The sequence below is a fragment of the Lontra canadensis genome, unplaced genomic scaffold, assembly GCF_010015895.1.
Source record: "Lontra canadensis isolate GAN:19392208 unplaced genomic scaffold, GSC_riverotter_1.0 scaffold12, whole genome shotgun sequence".
In the NCBI taxonomy this organism is placed as follows: Eukaryota; Metazoa; Chordata; class Mammalia; order Carnivora; family Mustelidae; genus Lontra; species Lontra canadensis.
The window spans coordinates 8235329-8258410 of NW_022631006.1; the positions used below are offsets into that span (position 1 = coordinate 8235329).

Genomic DNA, 23082 nt, shown 5'->3' on the forward strand with positions numbered 1-23082 from the left:
AGAAACACATTTCAACTGTAAATGAAATATTTGTCCTTTCATTCAAACACCTAAATCCTACAGTATAAAGATTAACAGACATCAGTGCCTGGCTATTCTTATTGATGTGGTAGGAGAAAAGGGAATTTTGTAATTCTCACTTTTCTGAGGGCACAAAAATCTTCTAGGGCACAAATTTAAATGTTTTTGGTGGTCAAACAGTTAATTAAAAGGGGAAGAGGACTGAGACATTAAAATTCAGCTAAAAAGAAACAACAATATCAGGCTAGCCGAAGAAAATACCTTAAGTCCTCAGTATGGCTCTCAGCTGACAGCTTTTTCTTCCTGCTGATTCTATAAGGCCTGACTTACTTTTTTTTTTTTTTTTTTTTTTTTTAAGAAATTCTGCTTCTGGGACGCCTGGGTGGCTCAGTTGGTTGAGCGGCTGCCTTCAGCTCAGGTCATGATCCCAGCGTCCTGGGATCGAGTCCCACATCAGGCTCCTTGCTCGGCAGGGAGCCTGCTTCTCCCTCTGCCTCTGCCTGCCTCTCTGTCTGCCTGTGCTCGCTTGCTCTCTCTCCCTCTGTCTCTGACAAATAAATAAATAAAATCTTAAAAAAAAAAAAAAAATTCTGCTTCTGAATTCATTAGTTCTGGGGCCAAAAAAGATCTTGGTCTATCTAATCCAACTTCTCCATTCTACAGACAGAAACCTAAGGAAGGGCACTTTTACTTTCAGGACCCCTTTCTTCATAAACAATATTAAAAATTGTATTTTACAAGATCAAATAAAAAATTAGACTGAGGTAAGGAGACTTCATCCAAAATGACATTATAGGGACAATTGCAATAGGGAGAATGCTTTAACCCTTAGATTGGCAAGCCTTTCAAAAGTTAGATGAAAAATGTCTTTTTTGTTCTCTGAAGAGAGGGATGAATAATGCTGGAAAGAACAGGAAGTGGGGAAGTGGGATGAGCCAGAGTGGCATGATCTTGCAGTGAAAAACAGAAAGTTTTACCCAGAAGTCAGTGTATTTTCAAGCTGGTAAGCAGGATTTTATGCTGGTTCAGGCTGAGAGTAGGTCAAAGTTTGGGCCTGGGAGAAAAACAGAAGACTAACCGAAACTTGATCAAGTCAAGGTAGTAGGTAGTTTGCCCAGACTGGTTAGTGAACACAAACAGTTCAGCAAATCACTTGCAATGCAAAGAATGGGAATTTGGAGGACCTGCGTCCAGCCTTGTCATAGATAAACAAGGTAAGTCTTATCAGTAAGGTAAGTCTTAAAAGTCACTGGGAAAGGAAGAGTTTTTGCAGTAAACCATCATCTCCCATTTTCTGGAAAATAAAGACGTGGGGAAGGGTACTTGTACTTTTTTCCAGGATTACAGATTTGGGGAATTTCAACACTGTCAATGACGACATTGGCCTGAAGATCAATAAATTAGTATTATATATTCTTAAAACTTTATTTACTTTAAAGTTATTTTTTCCTTTTTTTTTTTTCCATTTTCACAGGTCCTAAAAAATATCAAGGGCCCTTATTTGAGACTTAGCATGGTTGAGGGCCTTTTAAAACCACTGAGCTAGTTACAGCAGAGCTGATAAGAGGAACCATACCTGCACTTCTATGAAGACTAGAGAAGGTTCCGTTCAAGAGAGAAAATGAAGACTCATGGATAGTGATAAGGATGGGGATATTAACTCTGAAGTAAAATCCTGCAGACTTAGAAGATAAGGATAGGGAAGAAAAGTTTAAGAACTAGGGTCTGGGGGCGCCTGGGTGGCTCAGTGGGTTAAAGCCTCTGCCTTCGGTTCAGGTCATGATCCCAGGGTCCTGGGATCCAGCCCCGCATCAGGCTCCCTGCTTGGCAGGGAGCCTGCTTCCTCCTCTCTCTGCCTGTCTCTCTGCCTACTTGTGATCTCTGTCAAATAAATACATAAAATTAAAAAAAAAAAAAAAAGAAGAAGAAGAAGAACTGGGGTCTGAGGTTACCTTAACATTCAACTGTTAGATGCATGTCATCGGCCCCCAATATTTATTTATTTCAAAAAATTAAAGTATAATTGCCATACTAGTGTCTTATTAGCTTCAGGTGTACATACAGTGATTTGATATTTTTATACATTACAAAATGATGTCCACAAGTCCAGTCACCAAGTGCATCATACACAGTTACTGCAATATTATGGACTATATTCTCAATGGGGCACATTACATCCCCACGACTTATTAATTTTGTAACGCAAGTTTGTACCTTTAAATCCCCTTCATCTATTTCTTTCAACACCTAATCCCTCCCTGCTCTGGTAACCAACAGTTTCCTGTATCTATGACCTGTTCGTTTATGTTTGTTCGTTGGTTTTTAAGATTCCACGTACAAGTGAAAGCAAACAGTATTTGCCTCTGACTTACTTATTATGTATTTACCATACCGCCTTTCCTGCCGCCACCGACCGTCCCCATCTTTATGGAGCTTACAGTCAAGCAGGGGAGGCCAACACAACCAACAATCCCAGTAAGTTGGGACACGTGTTATGACAGCTGAAGTGAGGTGTCTTGGGAAGGAACTGCAGGAACACCTAACCTGCACGCGGGAAGGGACACTCCAGATGAACCACGAACAGGAACCAACCGGGCACAGATGATGGAGGGGAGAGGACCGTCCCCGGCCCAGGGGCTTCACACAGGAAGATCCAGGGAATGTGCAGTTTGCCCTCAGAGGAGGCCTACCACCTGTGGTCTCAAGAAATCGTCTTGGTTCTTGGGAAGCCAGTAACAGTGAAAAGGGGAGTGTGTCCAAAATCTCTCCCCACCTGCTTCCAGGAATCTTAGAATCCACGGGATTTCGTAAGGAAAATCAAATGACGGAGACACCTCAGAAAAACAAAACACCCCTCCCATTTTTCTAAACCATCCAGTCAGTTGCGGTACTTGGTCCACTCACAGCAGGTTAGAATGATGGTTTCATGTTTAACTGCTGATTTTCAATGAAAAAGTGGATTTTCCCCCCATTCTCGATACCTGGACTGTCTCTCCCCTGCTGGGAGGGGACTTCCTCTTACCGCTCCTCAAAAGTCTTGCGGCTCCCAGTCCCGGCCAGGGCAGGGGCTCAGGGTCCACGGCACGTGACCTACCTTGATTTTCCTCGCTTCAGCTGAACTCCTTCCAGCCCTGGAAGGACTGGGCCCGTCCGAGGCTGCGGGCGGGCCTGTTCCAGCCGCCGCCGCCAGTGAGACGGGGAGGGGCGGCGGGACCATGAGGCGGGAGCGCGGCGCTTGGCGGGGCAGCCGGGGCAGCCGCGGCCGGAGGGATCCGGAGCCCGGCGGGAGCAGGGCGGGGGCCCGGGGGTCGGGGCGGGGCCGGAGCCTGGGCGGGGCCTGGGCGGGGCCTGGGCGGGGCCGGGCAGTCTCCGGGGCCGCCCCGCTGTTCCACCGCTCGGCTACCTGGCTACCCCGACACCTGCGGCTTCGCCACCCGGCGGCTCCGGTAGGTTGGGCGTCCCCCGGGCTCGGCTCAGGCTCCCTTGTCCTAGGCGGTGGGTGTCTGACTTCTGTTGTGGGGTTGTGCTGCCGCCAGGCTTCCCGCCCTAAGAGTCCGCGCGACGTGAGCTTGGATCCTCTGAAGGGCTGGGAAGGAAGGTGAGCGCGCGAAGTTGCTAAAACCTCTTTTGCTCCAAGTTCTTGCACGTGGAAAATTCTCTGTTCAAACTTCCGTCCAGATGGCGCACCAGTAGTGACCGAAGCCACGCAACTGTCAGATTGGTCCTTTCGGGTGTGTGTGTTTGTGTGTGTGTTTGTGTTTGTGTAGGAGAACAGGGGAGGCGGGAAGTTTGGTGAGGGCCTTACTTGTACAAGTGGCCCTGGGAGAGACGTCTGCTCCCAGAGACCTGTAGGGGCCCACCATTCACTACTGAGAGTTTCTTGGGACTTGTAAGTCGGACTTCTATGGAACAGCAGTTGGTCGGAGCAATTTAAAACAAACAAACAAACAAACAAAAAACAAAACACAGAACACAAAACAAACAAAAAAACCCGAATCTGGGATCTGGGGGAAAGCCGGTAGACGCGAGCCAGCGCCGGAACGACCCCTTGGAGGCTACCGGGAGCCGGGCATCCGTCGAAAACTTCCTTGCTATGTACCTACTGCTGAGCTAGTAGTAAAGACTGCAGGCACAAGACTATGCCACTTGTAGAGTTGGACAAGGGGCAGGAAAATAAAGGGGCGAAGGAAGGTATCTGCACTGACAAAAATCTGGAAAAGTTGAAGTAGTAGGAATACTCCCTTTAGGGACAGGTGCTTCCTCATTGCGCCCTCCTGATTCATTATAGCATTATAGCATTCATTGTAGCATTTTTGTATGCATTTCTAAACAGTTAACTAAAGGCAAACAGAACACTGTGGTACCGCAGCGTGGACTTTTCTTCCTTCCCCTCCCAGTTTTATTCTAAATGAGTTCAAGGTCACCTTTTGGAGACGAGGTACCTGAAGAAAGGGTTAGAAAGTTTTTTTCCTTTCACACTCCTTACCCCTCCATCCCTACCTACAATTCCCAGCCCCCACCCTCCCCACCTTTCCTCCCAAAACATAATGCACTCACTAACTCTCCACTCTCCTTAATTCTTACCACCTAAACACCAGGGGAGAAGAAAGCAACCACATGCGTCATGCAAGTACTTGTGGTTAATTTGGTCTTGTGACTGACTCCTTGTTCCTTTGCCCTCTAGTTCCTTCAGTATTAAAATGCACCAATGGTGTTTTCTGTAAAGAATACAAAGGGCTGGAGGAGAAAAGGAAACTGTCCCTGAAGTGATCTAGTAAAGTAATTATTATTTTTTCAAACCACAAAAATTGGGATTGTGTGTTGAGTTCCATTATTTTTACCTCCTGTTGGGAAATATATTTTTAAGCTATAATTATTTTGTCAGTAAAAATATGCTGTTAAGCCTCTCCCTGTATGGAAAATCTTACATTAAACAATCTCCATCCAACAGAGTGAATACTTTAGAAATCTGAAGTTCCAGTTTATAGGGGCAGACTGGAATGAAAGTGTATTTAGGTTATGAAATAATATCGTGGAACCTTGAAAATAATGGTATTACAAATATTTCAAGATTTCGAGATTGCTACATTCAGCTATCTTCATGGCTTGACAACTCACTATTCTTTCTCTTATTTAATGTTACTCACAATATATGGCATCTCTTACTAGTAATTTCATCAGTGCATTATAAAGGACATCTCTGGAACACCATTCTGAATGTATAGTTGTAATTTCCCAGTTGTTAACATTTTTAGATTCAGTTCTGCTCTAGACTAAATTGGAGGCAGGGATAAATAGGGATCAGGAATGAAAGAATGTGCACTGATTTCTAGCACCAGATCATCTCTGAAGTCCTGGCAGACTCTCAAATTAACTCTGGGGTCTCATCAAACCCCATATGTGTATCACTGTTATCTTCCAAATAAGATTGTTTTTAGTCTTAAAAGACATTCAGGTCTCTGATCTCTTCTGTAAAAGGCAAATCCTCATTCTTAGAGCAAGGTATCACTGTTCTTAGAGGAGTATCTCTTCTAGAGTTTACTTACATTTCCAGAAAGTGTCCTAATCTGCTAGGCACACTGCCTGCCCCACTTGAGCAGTGTAGTATAGTGGCCAAGGGCATGAGTTTTGGAGACTGATTTATCTGTTTCTGTTTTCTAGCTCTGATCTTGAGCAAGCTACTTCTGTTCTCCAAGCCTCGTTTTCTTCATGTTTAGAGTAAAAATAATAATAAGGCTTGGGTCATTATGAAGAACAGATGAAGTGATGCATATCATAGAAGTAGCAAAGTGTCTATAATTTAAGAGTCAATAAATGATATTACTTTTTTTTTTTTAAACACTGACTCCCCCTCCTCTTTCTTTCTTTTTTTCTTTTTTTTTTTTTTAATGAGATGAAATTTAACCTGGGAAAATATGAAGTCCTATGCATGGGTGTTTAACAAGTAAGAAAGTATTTAGGGTGAGGGAGTCATAATTAATTGAACCAGTCAGCCTCAAGTTAGTTGACTGTATGTTTTCTCTGAGTCAGTAGTGAGTCGTGAGGGCCCAGAAAACTGATGTGGTTTTAGGCTGCTTTGGGTAGAAGTTGGAATGAACATCTATAGTCACGAATATTTTTGTACATCTGCCTTTTGCTTTTTGTACAGGCTTTAGAGTTATACAAGATGATCATTTACACACTGACTTGTCTTGGGGGGAACAAAGGGAGAAAAGAGGGACAACTCTTGAATCCTTATCACATTCATTCCTAACAAATAACATTAATTCTTTGACCTCCCCTTTGACATTTTTTTGATCTCGTGTTATATGTAAAGCTTCCTGCCAAGTAGATTGCAGGGGGGGAAAAAGACAGTTTTCTGCCTTCCAAGCATTCACAATATAGCTTAGGGTAAGAGACACTGCAGTAATTGTAGCAGAGTAATAAATGGTCTGATAAAGGTGGAAAAGGGAATGCTGGGGGAAGAGGCATGCTAAAAAGCAGCCAGAGGATGCTCAAAGAAGTTAAAATTTAGTTCCAGTTTGGAAGAGTCCAGTTTTGTGCAAGTTTGCCAGGTAGAAATGCTGAGAAAGAGTTTTTTGGGCCAAGGGAAAATTGTGTTTGAAAGTAGGACAGGGTGAGAGAGCATGACAAACACAAATCATGGCACACTATTCCCATGTTGCCCCATCCTCTCCTGGCTACAGGACACTGGTAAATTATTTTGTCTCTCTGAGCTTTTCTCAAATGTGAGATGAAAATCATGTATTGTTTTACACAATCGGGCACTGATTTAATCTTCAAGTCTCTCCTACAGGGTGTCTATCTTACAACTTTGTTGGAAGACTTAGTTGTCTATAAAACATAAGCCTGTCTGATGTACAGGTGACAGTCAATCACTATGGTTCTATCCACCATCTCATTCTCTAGAAAATACTAATCTAGCGTTGAGTGTAGATGGGATTTATGACTTTCACGCATATTCTAACTGTGCTTACTGTTCAGAATAAAGTATGAAGTTCTGTGTACTTCCACTACCCCTCACTAACCCATTCCCCAACCACTGCAGGCTTTCCCTTCATCACACCAATCTGTGTTGCTAGCCTACTTTAAGGGTCTGGCTCTGTAAAAGGAGTTTTGCCCACTGAGAGTTCTTTGCTGGCAAAGGTTAGCATTCCTACATTTACAGGATAGGATCTCTGACCATGCGTGTTATTTAGCCCTTCCTTGAGGCTCATTATTTCCCTCTAAGCTATTGCAATGCATCTTAACAAAAATTTACATGGGGAGGGGATTTTGAAAGTTTGTTATTTATTTAGGAGTACCAAAATGCAAACTGATCATTTTGAGAGAAATTCTTTCTAGGATTTTGTTCTCCTGTGACTTTTCCTTGGTATTGTTAGCTTTAAAATCCTTTTAAATTTGGTAGACTTTGGTTCAAAATCCAAGTTGATCATGCATGAGTTATCCCTCTTGCAAAAGTACAAATTTGCTGAACAATTGAATATCTAGAGTGAACCCATTTAGACCCTTTCAAAAGGAAAACCTGAGGCTATTTTGTTGCAAAGCCTGGCAAAGCAGGGAAAATTTCCACAAGCCATTTAGACAACAAAAGAATTTAAGTACTTTCAGTCATTATAGGGAAAAATAGTTGTCAGGCACAGGCCAAGCCTGTTTGCTATGGAAGGCCTATATCAGGCCAGGGACTGGCATTCTGTCTAGGCCAAGCAGACTAGGCCCTAAATAAGACCTTTTTGAGGGAATTGTTGTTTCTGGTCATTCATTTAACGAATATTACTTTAATTCATTGGTTATTTTCAGTATTTCATTATCTGTGCTCTGCATGCAGAATGCTGAGTTTGATTCAAGATCCTTAGCCTCAAGTATAATAAAAACATGTTGGAGAGCTAGTTAAAATGTGAATTTCTGGGCGGTGCCTGGGTGGCTCGGTTAAGGAAGGTCTGCCTTTGGCCTAGGTCATGATCCCAGGGTTCTGGGATCCAGCCCCACATGGGGCTCTCTGTTCAGCAGGGAGTCTCCTTCTCCCTTTCCCCTGCTGCCCTCTCCTGCTCATGCTTGTGCGTGCTCTCTCTCTCTAAAATAAATAAAATCTTTAAAAAATTTCAAATTTCTGGACCCTGTGCCTTAGAGATTCTGATGTATTACATTCATCCCGAGGCCCAGGAATCTGCATTTTATTAAGTCCCATGGTGCTGCTGATGTTGCTAGATGCTTTTTCTTTTTTAATCAATGTTTTTTCCAACATTGGTATACATACACATCTATATACACTCTTTGGTGAACAATGTAGTCTGTCTAGGCCTTATCATTATTGTTCAAGTGTCTAAGCAAATCCAAACTCTTGTCCACTCCCTGCTTTTAACCGAGTGAACTTACCTTTGTTTTTGTTGTTTTTAGGTCACAAAATAGGGACTTTCATTTCTATAGATTTCTACTCTGTTCCTTAATTTGATGCTTTTCTCTCTTTGGATGAGACATCCAGATTAAGAGCATGATGGATAAAGATCTTTTTTTACAGAAATGATTGAGTGAGATCTACCCAAAGTCCTCTGAAATCCTTAGACTCCTTGGAGTATCAGTATATCCACTCTCTAGGTTAAGTATAATGGATTGGTGATTTCAAGAGTATGAAGGTGAGAAGATTTGGTTTAGAGAAAGCTGGTTAGATACTAAGCTTCCTTTTTAAAAAATTACTAAACTATGGATGTAAATTACCAGCTGAATATTTCAGTAATTGAACTTCTCTTTGAGAAGCCTTCCTGGATTCCTTCCCCAGACAGGGTTAACTTTAGCCTTTCCTGTGAAAGGGAATATGCCTGTGAATATGCCCTACTCAATCTATGGTGATGGAGGTTCCATGGTCTGTCCACAGTCTCAAGTGGTGACCAGTAGGTGTTTCATAAATATTTGTTAAGTGAACTAACCGCCACTTGCAAAACTACTGTCAAAATAGTTCATTTATTTTCTATAACCCATTTCATAATTTTCCTTTCTTTTTTAAATGTGAAAATATTTATGCTAATTCTGTATGTTTATTTTTGAGAAATACAATGCACTCAGCTGTGATCATTATTTAGAAATTGAAAATAAAAGTAAATGTTCATAGCATTGTATTTATTTATATTTTTATTTATGTATTTGTTTTTAGTTAGGAGAAACAGTGACTGTGATTCCTAGTAACCCATCATTCCACATGGGCATACAGACACTTATTTTTCTACTACTTGAGGTAATGAAAGGTGTGCATGTGAAGCAACATTTTCATGTGTATTTTGATTTCCTTTTGAACAAAAAATGCAAACAGGAAGAGTTTCAATTTTTTTTTTTTTTTCCAGTGAGATCACAGAGATAAACCAAGTCTGTGCAACTCTCTTGAATAGCTAATGTGTGTCGCCTGGAGAAAGAGAAAATTATTTTCTGCCCTCTATGTTGATGTGTATAGAACATGTGTTCTGAGTAGCTGCTATTTTCACTGCCTCTTTTTCCAGTTGAAGTGCAACATAAACTATTTTAATTAATATTGTGTCACCAAAAGGGATTGAAATAGCCAATTGAATTCTACCAAGATAGAGTCTTTTGATGAAAACATATCTTTATTGATTGCGGACGAAAAAAAAATCATTCTTAAAATGAAATCCAGAGAAAAATCATATCCCTCAGAGAAAATTTCTGAGTGGCAGGCTGAGATTAACATCATAAAATTGAATTTGTGCTGCAAGCCTTTGATGTAATCAGCAGCTGGGAGATGGTGTTGCCCTTGCTGTGCTCCCTCTGATTGTGGTGAATTATTGTGTAGAATGAAATAAGTGTTTCTGGTGTCCCTCCTCCAAGAAATACAAACAAGGTATTACTAGGTAGTTTCTTGCTAGTTAAAATAGGTTGGATCGATTCCAGGCCTCTTGGGCTCTCATACACCCATGAACTATAGGAGTTGGGCATTTATTTATGGCCTAGGGACAGAATTTCTTGATACCCCTGGACAGTGTCTTCTTTGGTCAGTAAAAACCCAGCAGAGCAGAGACCGAGAGGAATCCCCCTTGCCAAGGAATTTTTTTTAGAGTAAGCAGAGGTTGGAAAGTGCTGTAGCTGCATGGAGATCCAGCCTAGCTCTTCCCTGTCTCCCTCAGCTACTTCTTTTAACATACACTGCATTGAAATCATTGCAGAATGGCAATCTCACTGTGTACAAGAGTCCTTTTCCATGATACCAGGGTTACAGTGGGCTTTTATTTTGTTTTTGTATTAAGTCCTCATGCTTAGAAAACATGCTTGCCTGTGCATGTACCCCCACACATGTAATGAATAGGTTTTTCAGATTAAGCAGAGAAACTGTACTCATGTATTTACCTTTGGATTAAGGAGTGATTTGGCCCCTTAACCACTCCTGTGGTTGAACCTAAGTTGTTTTTGTTTTGTTTTGTCTTAAAAAAAAAAAAATAGGAGGACTGGTTTGTCATTAACAGAAGCCATAAACTAAACCATCAGTAAGTAGTGGTGCCTTTGTGTGTCAGCTCACTCTCAAACCCTGTGAGAAGTGAGATGGGCCTTGCAGTCAGACAGATTCAGTGATGTAATCCTAGCCTAGGGACTTAGATTCACCAGGCCTCCTTATCCTAATAACATCAGTGGTGAGTGTGACAGAAAATCTTCAAAAATGAGAAGACTGGCTGCAAATGGCTCACCTCCTGTGTCTTGAATTAATGCTAGAATGGGTTGGGAGTCCCAGGAAATATCTGTTTTTAAAAACTGAATTTTTCAATAAAGCCAAAGTCCCTTTGTATTTTGAGCCTCAACTTGTGTCCCTCCTCTACCACTCTTTCCAAACCACCATGGAATTCTGCATTCGTAAGCCTTTTTAAAAAATCTATCCATCCATCTATCCATCCTAAGCCTTGTTGATGTCATTCTGTTTTGCCTGAGCTTCTGCTGGGATTCTGGAATGCAAAAGGATGGGTTTGCAATCTTCCCTAGCTGAGGCATTCTTGTTTTGTGGGCAAAGTCAAAAAACACCAGAATCTTGGGCCTTAGGGAGACTTCTCCAAACTGGACTCAACTACAAAGCTCATGTTCCTGCCGGTGGAAGTGCCTTCCATCTGTTTTTCTGGGACGAAAGGATCGTCATAATGGCAGTGGACTGACTTCCGATGTCTGCTTGTACTAAAGTTGGGAGAAGTAAAGTAAATATCAGGACCAAAGAAGGAGGCAACTGGCCTGCAGGAAAACACACAGTTTTTCCAAGAGAGAACTCTTTGCCATCGACTGCTATGGGATTAAGGTGTGGTTTGGTCTTGTACCTGGGGAATACATGTCCCAGCAAACTTTGCATCAGTTATTTACATGCGTATGACTCGACTCATATGTTGTGAATTCTTAGAGGTCAGGAATCTGTGTTTTTTTTTTCTTTTTAAATTTATTTGGGCTTTCAGTAAATACCTGTGGAATGAATAAAATGAATATATGACTTTCTCAGGGAACCTATAATATGGATCGAAAGGTGATCCTTTTCTAATTCTTATAAAAGAATTAGAAAAGAAAATTTGGTGTATGACCAATTATGTGATTTAGACTGAAATTTAAGAGTTTAAGAGAATAGTTGTGTGTAAGTTTAAGAGTTTAAGAGAATAGTTGCATGTATTGTTATGAATTATTACATGTATTGTTAAGATCTATGTTTTGACTTGAAAGAAACAAAAGCGGGGGCTCCTGGATGGCTCAGTTGGTTAAGCGTCTGCCTTTGGTTCAGGTCATGATCTTGGGGTCCTGGGATCGAGCCCCATGTCAGCTCTCTGCTCAGCAGAGAGCCTGCTTCTCCATCTCCCTCTGCTCCTACCCTTGCTGTGCTATCCTCTCTCTCTCTCTCTCAAATAAATAAATAAAATCCTAAAAAAAAAGAAAAGAAAAGAAACAAAATCTATCAGTCAGATGGTATATTAGTTGCTAGGACAGTCATAACACAGTACCACAAATTAAGTGGTTTAAGTGACAGAAATTTATTATCTCACAGTTTAAGAGGCTGAGTGTCTGAAATAAGGTGTCAGCAGGGTTTTTTCCTTCTGAGGGCTGTGAGGAAGAATCTCCTCACTTAAGACCTCCACACTAGCTGCTGGTGGTTTGCTGGCAATCATTGCCATTCCTTAGCTTGTAGAAGTATCACCCCATTTCTGCACTCATCTTCACGTCTCTCTCCCTGTGTCTGTCACCAAAGGTCCTAGTGTTATGGATGCCAGTCTTAATGGATTCTGGCTCCACCCTAATCCAGTATGACCTGATTCTTCACTTAATTAATTATATCTGTAATGACCCCGTTTCCAAATAAGGTCATATTCTGAGGTACTAGGGATTATGTACTTCAATGTGTAAATGTTGGGGTGGGCTCAATTCAACCTATAATGGATGGAAAGATGATAGATTTTGTTCTACTTTGACAATTTGGTACCTTTAGAGTTTTATCTTCATCTTTCCTGCTTAGTTCACTTACTAGATGGAATTTACCGTAAATTATGAATAATAAAATAAAGGATTATAAATGACAAGGATTTTGCTTATCATTTTACTATTTACTTAGCAGGATTTACACACAGATTTTGAGATTGGAAAAAGTCTATTAATAATAGCAGCTAACATATATTGAATGCTTACAATGGAATGTAATGATTTCCATGGATCATCCCATTTTACTCTCATATCAACCCTATTATTTATTTATTTATTTTTAAAGATTTTATTTATTTACTTGACAGAGAGAGAGAGAGAGAGAGCGAGAGAGCGAGCAAGCAGAAGCAGGGAGAGCAGCAGGCAGAGGGAGAGGGAGAGGGAGAAGCAGTCCCCCCAAGGAGCAGGGAGCCTGATTCAGGGCTCGATCTCAGGACCCCAGGGTAATGACCTGAGCCAAAGGCAGAGGATTAACCAACTGAGCCACCCGGGCATTCCTCATATCAACCCTATTAGATTGATATTATTATTTTCATTTTACTGGTGAAGACTCCAATACAAACAGGTGTAAAGTAGCTTACCCGAGGACATAACGGTAGTAGAGCCAGCATTCAAATCTAGGCTGACTAATTCTAGAGCCTCAGCGCTGGGCGAATGCTGTCCCCTTAGTCTCACTACAACCAGGTAAGGTAGGTATTATTCCCATTTCATGGGTGAGGAAAGTTTAAAATAACTAAGAACTTGCCCAGTGCACAAAACCAGCGAGTGTATAAGATTTAGGATTTGAACTTAGGTGTTATTTCCCTGGGGAAATCCTCCCCATGGTTGATTTCAAGATCCACTTGTATTTCCTCTACAAACACACTTGCATTTACCTTACATATCACTCGTTTGATGATGATTATCACTATTGATGATGCCAAACATGCCTGTGTCCTCAGACACCCTTGAGCATCTTGAGATATGTGACTCTGTCTTTTTGGTCATATCCCTAGAATCTTACATAGTCTCTGACACATAGCAGACACTCAATAAATATTTGTTAACTCAGTGTATATTAAGTAAATGCAGAGGGGCCAAGAAAAAAGGAAACCAGTTGAGGATATAAGAAATAAGGGTTAATGAAAGGAGTAACTGAGGTGACAGAAGATGAAAATTGGAATAGGGATTAAAATGTTGGGTGCCTGTGTGGCTCAGTTGGTTAAGTGACTGCCTTGGGCTCAGGTCATGATCCTGGAGTCCCGGGATGGAGTTCCGCATGGGGCTCCCTGCTCTGCAGGGAGTCTTCTTCCTCTGACCCTCCCCCCTCTCATGTTCTCTCTCTCTCTCAAATAAATAAATAAATAAATTTTTTTAAAAAATAAAAAATGAAAAAAAATGTTATTATAGGAGCTTAGTATGGGTATCTTAGAAAAGTTAGCTAAAACTAAGGAAAAGATGCAAGATGTTAACATGATGAGAGGAAGCTCATGTTTAAGTGCCTTGATTTTCTTGGTTAATTGGAAGGAAAGACCAAGCTCACAGTATTGGGGTGTAAATAATTGCCTGGGTTAGCGTGAGGTGTTGAAGGGGTAGAAGATAAAACTACAGTATGGTAATGGATAGGAGACATATTTCCCAATATGAGTTTAGGTAGTACATGGCAAATATTTATGTTCATAGACAAGTATCTATTTTCATGTGCATCTTGCAAAAAAAGAAAAAAAAAATCTAACCAGCACATCAAACTCCTTGATTTTATGGATATTAGTGATAAAATAATTTTAAAGGGACTCTAAATCACTTGATTTATTCCTAAATAAGTTAATTTGATACTAAAAATGAAGTGAATGAACTTAAAGAAATATATTAGTCAAATAGTTTTACAGATTGTATTTAGCAAAACAAACAAAAAACCACTCAAGATTGGAAATAGGTTTTCAGAATTCGCACACTGACACATACACCCAAATTATTCTATCTAATAGCAGAAATACTTAGTTAAAATTAATCATAAGATGTCTCAGTGATAAATACTTTGAGGTCAAGGACTGTGTTTTTCTATTCTTTGTGTTCTCTGCAGTCCAACCCATCACTTAACCACATATAGTTCTCAATAAGTATTTGTTGAATTTATTTAATAGTACAGTAGCATTTCTTTTTGTTCATGTTAGGTACTCATAGGTTTAAAAAAAGAGAGTTTGACTGTAAATATTCAGAGAGTGAAATATAGAATAAACTAAAGGGGGAAAAATCTACTTCGTTTAGCCTAAAACTAAGGTTTTAGACAGGAGGATTGGAATTCCATGAAGTTGTTACTGATTGATTATAAATAAAAGTGAAGGAGTCACCAGGAAAGAAACGAGTTGTCTTTCTCATGTTTATTTTACCAGCCTAATGCTCAACTCTCTGACAATGACTGTAAATGGAACAATGGCATTAAAGTGGCATTAATTTGGCTGTGTTAGCTCTGTTTCATTACAGCTTAATGAGCAAGCAGGTGACGTTGGAAGGTAATTTTTTGTGAAAACCTTTGACCCACAAAGCTGAGAGAGCCTAAGCTATGATGGAAACTTCGTCAGTATAGTGATAGGAATGTGATTTCTTGGCTGGTTTGTTTTACACAGGTTCTAGATCATGCGTGCTTAGAGTTCAGAGATTTTGCATTATCTGTTTACTTCATTCCTTGATCCCTGGGTTATTTTACCATTGACTTTACCTGCTAAGGCATTCCCAACTAGAACACATTACTTTCTAGAGTTTCCTAGGTAGCTGTTAATCACTCAATAATAACACTTTTGGAGGAACTTGGCTTTGATGTTGGTTAGGGGTTAATTCTAAAATAGTCAAGCTCCACTGGGTAGACCAAGTAGAATTTTATGTGTTATTTAAATACGCCTGGGGCAGTCTTTGACTTAGTAGAAACATTTTTTTTTAACCTTTTCTAAGGAGTGATCTGATTACAATCTGTTGATAAAATAAGACCTTTTGCTTCAGGAGCATCTGCAAACAGACAGGTTTTGGCAGACAAGGCTTCTGCTGAGACCAGCTGTGCAGGAACCCTTTGGTTCCTATGGACTCCTGAGGCTGCTTGCTTCATGTTTCTGGGGGTTAAAGTAGCTCTCAACTGTGGCCTACCGTGACACCCAGATACTTTCTCTCTAGTCTACTACTTGTAGACTACTACTAGAAGTAGTAGTCCATTACTAGCAGAAGTAGTAGTCTACTACTTCTCTCTAGTCTTACTCCTTGTTCCTTCTTAAAGCCCTGTTTGCCCTCCCCCATTTATTGTCACTTACTAACTGTCTGTGTGATGTTGGCCAAACTACTTTATTCTGATCTCTAAGCTCTCTATTTTTTTTAAACGTTATTAGGGTAAAAATTTTCATACAATAATTTGCATTCACTTCAAGTGTACAATTTGATGGATTTTACTATTCCAAGTGCTTTAACCTAAGCCCTAAAATTAGAAGCAAAACTCCCTCTGGGCTAAAATGAAGGAAAGAATCATGAAATAATTTATTTAAGTTCTTTAGCTCCCATATATTGAGTTTTAAAGGAAGCCATTGGGCTCCCCCTCTGCTTTGGAGATGGGATTCTGAGAGGTCATAAAACTGTATAAGCAGCAGATCTGAGATTCAAACCCACATTTGCTTTATCCCAAAGCTTAGATTGTTAACTAATATACTATTTTTATTTTCTTCACATATGTTTACTTTAGTCAGGAGATTATTTTCAGAATTCATGCATAGTAACTGAGGACTTTATCATTTGTATTTTTTGGGTTGGTGGTCCTCAGTCAAGGGGTTCGAGATTTGTATCTATCTTTGAGGCTGTTGAGGCAGAGACTCAGTGTCTGGGCGTGTCTCTGAAGTTATTTATGACAAGGTAAACAATTCCAGTGTCCAGTAGACACCAGCCACAAAACCACATTTGCATCATACTCATTATCTTGCTAGCCCCAGAGAAGTCAGAGAAATAAAAACAAATTGTTATGGGGAAGAAGATGACGGTGAGAAGAAAGGGGGCTATAATGGTGTGTTGTCTTTTCTTACACTTGCTAGGTATCGTATTTATGGAGAAAAGCCCAACTTTGAAAGGCGGTGGAGGCCAAGATTTATCTGACTCTATTTTCTTGCCTCTTTTCTTCACAATAAACCATTTTAAACTAAGTTAATGGAGATGATGGTGTGCTAAATATTACCTAATGATGAACCTGTACTGAGAAATTGTATTATTTCCATCCATTTGGGTGGCAAACAAAGAGGGATGCCAGGGAGATTACTTTCCCCAAAATATAAGTTCTACCAGAATAAGAAGACTGGTTCTAAGAAAGTCACGTCACCTTTCCTCTGCTTCCTCATCAGCAAAATACTCCACATCCTTTAATTTTCTTCTAGTTATAGTAAAATCTTGCTCCAGTTTTAAGATGAAACACAGTCATTTAAGGACTATTTATTGAATGTCACATATGAGACCAGCATTGTGCCAGGGACTAGGGATCAAACAATGAAAAGACATACCCATCCTTTGTCATCTGTAATTTACACATTTGCAGATGTTCTACCCCCTGGTGATTTAAGAGCCCCAGTGGGTTTGGGAGCTGATTAGGAAGCTCACGTTGTTGGAGTGAGAATGTGAAAAAAATAGCATCCTGTGCTATTTTTACCTAAAACAATATCACTTAAAAACATTTTCCCTTGAAAAATGAAACAACTTGGGAGTTCCCAGGTACTTACACATCATGTGAATTCGTGCCATGGTTAGTGGCCATCAGCATGGCTGCTTCCATCAAACAGGCTTATTTCTTAATTATGAGTATGGCTTTCCAAACTCTGTAATGCCTTGGACCTTCTACAGCTTTAAATCATTTATGTTATTTGACAAATTTTCCTTAATTCAGTGTTTCTCACTTTTTCATGTCAAAGCATAAACACAGAAAATGATTATCTTTGTACACATACGGGGTTGAGGGTTTCAATTTCTCTTGCCCCTCCTTATCAAATATTCACAACCCAGTATGGGTCATAGTATACAGCTGGGAAGTTCTGATTTATTTAATTTCTGTCATGGTTACAGAAAAGAAGCACAGAGAATTCTACTATTGAAATCCTGTGTCAATGAGAATGAAAACAGTAGCAATTCTACATATTCACTACAAAGTGTTTCTTGACTCTGCTGGGTGCATTCATCTGATAAAGATTCTTCTCTGGAACATCCAGCTCTTACTAGGACTTTAAAAATCAGTATTATGTTAATATTAATTGATATTAAATGTGAAAACAAATATAAAAAGGAGGAAATTACAACGATTTCACTGAGTATGTTTTTTTTTTTCCTAGGGAATAATATAGTCACAAACATCATGTGTTTCCAATGACTAAAAACCATTTGTAAGTAACAGTCTGAAATCTCTCTTATTTAGAAACAAAATGTTCTTGAAATTATAAAAAACAAACAGTTTGACTTTATTAACCATACAAGGTAGGAAATCTAAATATGTCACGAAAGTAGTTTTGGTCTTGTTTGAAATATACCTAGAGTTTAATGTATTAAATATTATATACGTAAAAAACATGTTTAAATTGAATATTATGTTCTTTTTCAGTTAGCTATAAATTGAATTTGTCTTTGTATATATTTAAACTGTATCAAAACTAGCTTTATAATACACATTTTGATAATTACTAGATTCCTCAAAATTATGTTTTTCATTATACTATTCAGAAATGACAAAATTTTATATATATATATATACACATATATACTCACACACACATATATATATATATAAAACGGGTTTTGAGAGACTATACGTTATTGAAGAAGGGGACAAAAATCAAAAGGAAGGGGAAGTTGAAACATCAACTCTGTCTATAGGTCACGACTCAGGCTCTGTGTTCTCATAAGCAATTGGATGTGTCTAGAGTGCTTGTTACAAAGTATTAAAGCCACTTTATGACATTGGTGGGATATATAGAGAGAGAGAGAGTGAGAGAGAGAGAGAGAGTCATTTACATGTGTTTTGTTTTTCCAAAGAATTTAAAACTGTGGGTTGTGAGCTTCTTGAAGGCCATTCATTTCTCATCCTGGAAATCCATTGTGATATCTGGGTAGGCTGCTGTTAAAATTTGTGCAGAAATTATTTGAGTCACTAGAGATTAGAGTTTGGTGTACGTTTGTGTGTGTATGTGTGTTTATGTGATTATTTTCATACTATACTGATTATAGATGAAATATTGATCATATTGCTTTATATGCATTGAAAAAAAAGTGTAAAAATATAAAATGTTGTACTTGGTACTGTGACTAGATCCAAATGAAGGACATTTATTTACCCTTTAGTACAGTCTGTAACTTAATCCCTGACAGTGGAAGTGTTTTTTGTTCTGTTTTGTTTTGTTTTTGAAGTCACTTTTTTTTTTTCTCCAATGGAAGTGTTTATTTTAAATTGCTTTTAAACAGATCAGATTTAAAAGTCATTAAATGCTTGTAAACATCTATACGTAGTCACGATTTAGACATTCCGAACTATCATTCAGGCACTCAAATTTGGAATATGATAGTTATAAATTGAGGGCTGTGATAGAGATTTGTAATCACTTTTCAAAGCTTTTAAAACTCATGTAGACATGTAATTATTTGCAATAGGGCAATATTGTCCTCTATAGCAGAGTATCCCTTAGAGACTCTACAATAGACTGTTTTTTTTCCTTTGAGGTTTATTTTTGATTACCAGTTTATGGGGAATTGCAGAGGGTCTCAAGTTGTGGATTTGCTCTCCCTCCTGTTGATAAAAAGGCACTAAGTTTCTGGAGTTACTTTTTAAATTTTTTTTCAAAGAAAAAAAAGAAAAAGAAAAAGTTTGGAAAAAAGTGACTTTTGAGATATACAACCTTTAATCAGTTACTTACTCTTACTGTACAATTTGCTTAGACTCTCAGAATCTCTGGGTTGGAAGTGATCTGAAGAGTTATCTAGACCACATTTCTCATTGCTGACTTGTAAATGAGAGGGATTAGATGAATGATCCGTAAGACCCATATGGTTTTATTTATATCATTGAATTTATTCTTCATAAGAATACTGAAATAGGGGGCGCCTGGGTGGCTCAGTCGGTTAAACGTCTGCCTTCAGCTCAGGTCATGATCCCAGGGTCCTGGGATTGAGTCCCACATTGGGCTCTCTGCTCAGTGGGGAGTCTGCTTCTCCTTTTCTCTCTGCCTGCTGCTCTACTGACTCATGCTCCCTCTGTCAAATAAATAAATAAAATCTTTAAAAAAAATAAGAATACTGAAATGTAGGCAGTGCAAGTGATAGTGTCATTTTACTATATATTAACTTTATAATCTGGAAATAAAGATAATTACCTGTCCTAAATCCTTTTTTGGGCCCTGAAAATATGTCAATGGATAAAGCAGACAGAGGTCCTAGCCTTGGGAGGATTTAGAATCTAGTGAATTTGAAATGAATTTAATTTGAATAAAAGTAAAGCAAAAGTGTAATGGTGAAAAAGTTTGATACATGGGTAACTCTGCCATGATCCGGATGTGTGGCACTAAAGTAACAATAATGGTAATTTACTGAATACCACTCTGTTGTCCACATTATAAACATGATCTCATTTCACCCTGACGATAACCCTGATTGAGGTATCATTATCATTTTTCCAGGTTAGAGATGAGAAAACAGGAGCCAGAGTGATTAAGTGACTCACATTTAAGTCTAACCTGACTTGAAGTTTTTTGATCTTAATAAACTCTGCTTTTGAAATATAGAGCTGGAAAATGATAAAGAAAATAATTTATTCAAGCAAGATTTATTGTTTTCTGATGTTCAAAGCACTGTGATTCAGGCAGTTTAGGGATTGAGGGATGATTGAGGAATGATTCCCATGTTCACAAAGAGTATAGGAGAAAGAAGCATCAAAATCATATAATACAATAATATTATTTAAATTTAAAATGACATTTTTCAAGTACCCACTATGGGTTAGGTACTGTACTAACAAGGCCTGCTCTGCCTCCTTGCAGTAGTATTTCATTTCATTAGGGAGACATCACTGCACAGCAGATAATGTTAGGGGAAATTAGGAAACCAGAATAACACAACGTGACTGGTTATTGAGTAGACAACATTGCAATGATTCAAGTAAGAGAAGCTAATTTTCCAGAGTTAACTGAGGTATAAGTAACTCACCCCAGGAATTATTTATTGTCAGCATAATGATGGTTAATCATTACAAATGTATTAATTCCCTGGCTAATATTCCCCAAATTTGTTTCTGCTACAATTCTGCTTAGCAGTCAAGACAGATTTCCTTGACTCCAGTTTTGCAAGTAAGATTGAAAAGGTGACAAGAGAGTCCTTTAGACAAGAGCTTAGCACACATTGTCTATGGACACAAAATGCCCAGTTTCCTTTGGAACAGTGTGACCCTGAGGACTCCCTCTTCTACACTTCTTAGTTCTCGGAAGCACATGATAGTAAGCTAAGAGTGAGGCCAAAGTGCAAATGATTTTCAGATGGTGATTTTTGTTGTAATACTAGAAGCCATGCCGCAAATACTAACACAGAGTTAGGAGTAGTGTTTCTTAGGAACAGAATGTTAAAACACACACATGTGGTTCTTCTCACTACTAGCTTTGTGATCGTCACATGTATCACATTTACCTCCTGTTCAGGGGAATGAGCTGTGCTCCCACTGTGAATTTCCCTGGTAGGTGAAACTTATTATTTAACCCTTTGTCTTCAAATTATTGAAACTACTCTTTCCCGCTTTTCTGCCTTTTAAAAAAAGATTTATTTATCTGAGAGAGAGTCTTGGTGGGGGGGCAGAGGGAGAGTCTTACGCAGACTCCATGCTGAGTGAAGAGCCCGACCTGGGGCTCGATCTCATGACCCTGAGACCATGACTAGTGCTCAACCCATGCACCATCCAGGCACCCTGCTCTTCTGCCTTCTTAAGCAGAGTATACTGGCCACCTCATCATCTTTTATTCAGCCAGTCATTGCCGTGATGTGTAATAACCGTCCTGGGAGTGATGGAGATTTGGGCCCATGATTTTGCAGCCTGAATAACAGGTTTTGTGGGGGTTTTGGTCTTCATTATCTTTGCTATGATTTATCTTTTTTTCTGTGCCTTTTTTTTTTTAAGTTGGGAATCATTATGCTCCCACTTTCTTTGCTTCTTGCTCCCTCATTCTCTATTCTGCTGATGTGAACACAAGTGAGCTGTTAGGTGAGCTGTCATTTTACTCAGGAGAATTTGGAGAGCTTAGACGGTATACCCTCTGTGTTTTCATATGTATGAATGTGCCTCCTAATTCCTCAAGATTACACCCTAATATAAACTTTTTGCTTAAATGGGTAAGAGTATGTGTGTGTGTGTGTGTGTGTGTGTGTGTGTGTAATTTACCCCCTCCCCCCGCCCCCACCTTTTCTAAGGTCATGGATTTATTTGTGTTTTCTGTTTCATGTCCATTTAGTTCCAGTGATCTATATTTACATAAAAATTATTTCACTTAATCTTTCTAAGTTTTTAGTATATAGTTATATTTTCATTTAAAATATTAATTTTATTACAATCATTTTCTCTTTACTTTATATATATATATATATATATATATATTTTGGTGTTTTTAATTTCTTCTTTTATCAAATGTGCCATAGATTTATTCATACTATTTCTCCTTTCATAGAACTGTGTTTTGCTTTTATAGATTATTTCCTTTTAAAATATATTATTATATTAATGCATGGTATTGTCTGTCCTGCTTGCTTTGTATTTACCTTGATCTTTTATATAAAACTTTAATTTGGATGTTTGCTCATTAATTTTTTGTACTAATATATGCATTTAAGGTTATAATTTCACTTCGAATCTAAAACATATATCTGGAAAGATTTACTATACAAAGTTTTCTCTGTGTTTGGGTCTTAATAATATTTAATTTGTATTGGGGCACCTGGGTGGCTCAGTGGATTTTAAAGCCTCTGCCTTCGGCTCAGGTCATGATCTCAGGGTCCTGGGATGGAGCCCTGCATCGGGCTCTCGCTCAGCAGGGAGCCTGCTTGCCCCCGACCCTGCCTGCCTTTCTGCCTACTTGTGATCTCTCTCTGTCAAATAAATAAATAAAATCTTAAAAAATAATAATATTTAATTTGTATTATGTTTTCTTGGTAGCCCAATGTACATTTAGAATATATATGGATATAAATGTATGGAACATATATATATGTGAACATATATACATACATATATGAACATATATATGGAAATATATATGAACATATGTAATATAATTTAGTTCCCAAATATTTAGAAAGGGAGCATTTGAAACATTTGTCTGTATGTGTATGTGTTGAGGAGGGAGGGTTCAGATTTGTATTCATTTTGGTCAGGTAATTTTGCCTATATAATATTAATCATTTGGGATTTGTTGACATGTTTCATGGTCTGGCATGAGGAGTTTTGTAAATGTCATGTGCATGATTTAATAAAATGTGCTTTTATTTAATATCTGGGTGCAAATTCAAGTATTTTATACCCTCTCTTTTTTTTGTCTGCTTGATCTGTTTATTACTGATTGTGATATATGACATCTTCCTCTTTGATAGTATATCTATCTGATTTTTCTTTGTAGTTTG

At 38.8% G+C, this 23082-nt stretch overlaps 1 protein-coding gene across 3 annotated transcripts in view; it reads left to right on the forward strand.

Moving 5' to 3' along the window:
- The first annotated feature begins 1143 nt into the window (after nucleotides 1-1143).
- Nucleotides 1144-23082, forward strand: part of WDR72 (WD repeat domain 72) — a 215291-nt gene continuing 193352 nt past the window's right edge. Inside the window, exons 1-2 of one of the 3 annotated variants that reach the window (XM_032856428.1) lie at nucleotides 3129-3210; nucleotides 21437-21439. The gene's annotated coding sequence lies outside the window, so the exon portion shown is untranslated. Of the gene's footprint in view, nucleotides 1236-3128; nucleotides 3211-3404; nucleotides 3468-21436; nucleotides 21440-23082 lie in introns of those variants that run through there. The other 2 variants (XM_032856425.1, XM_032856427.1) reach the window with 2 other exon arrangements.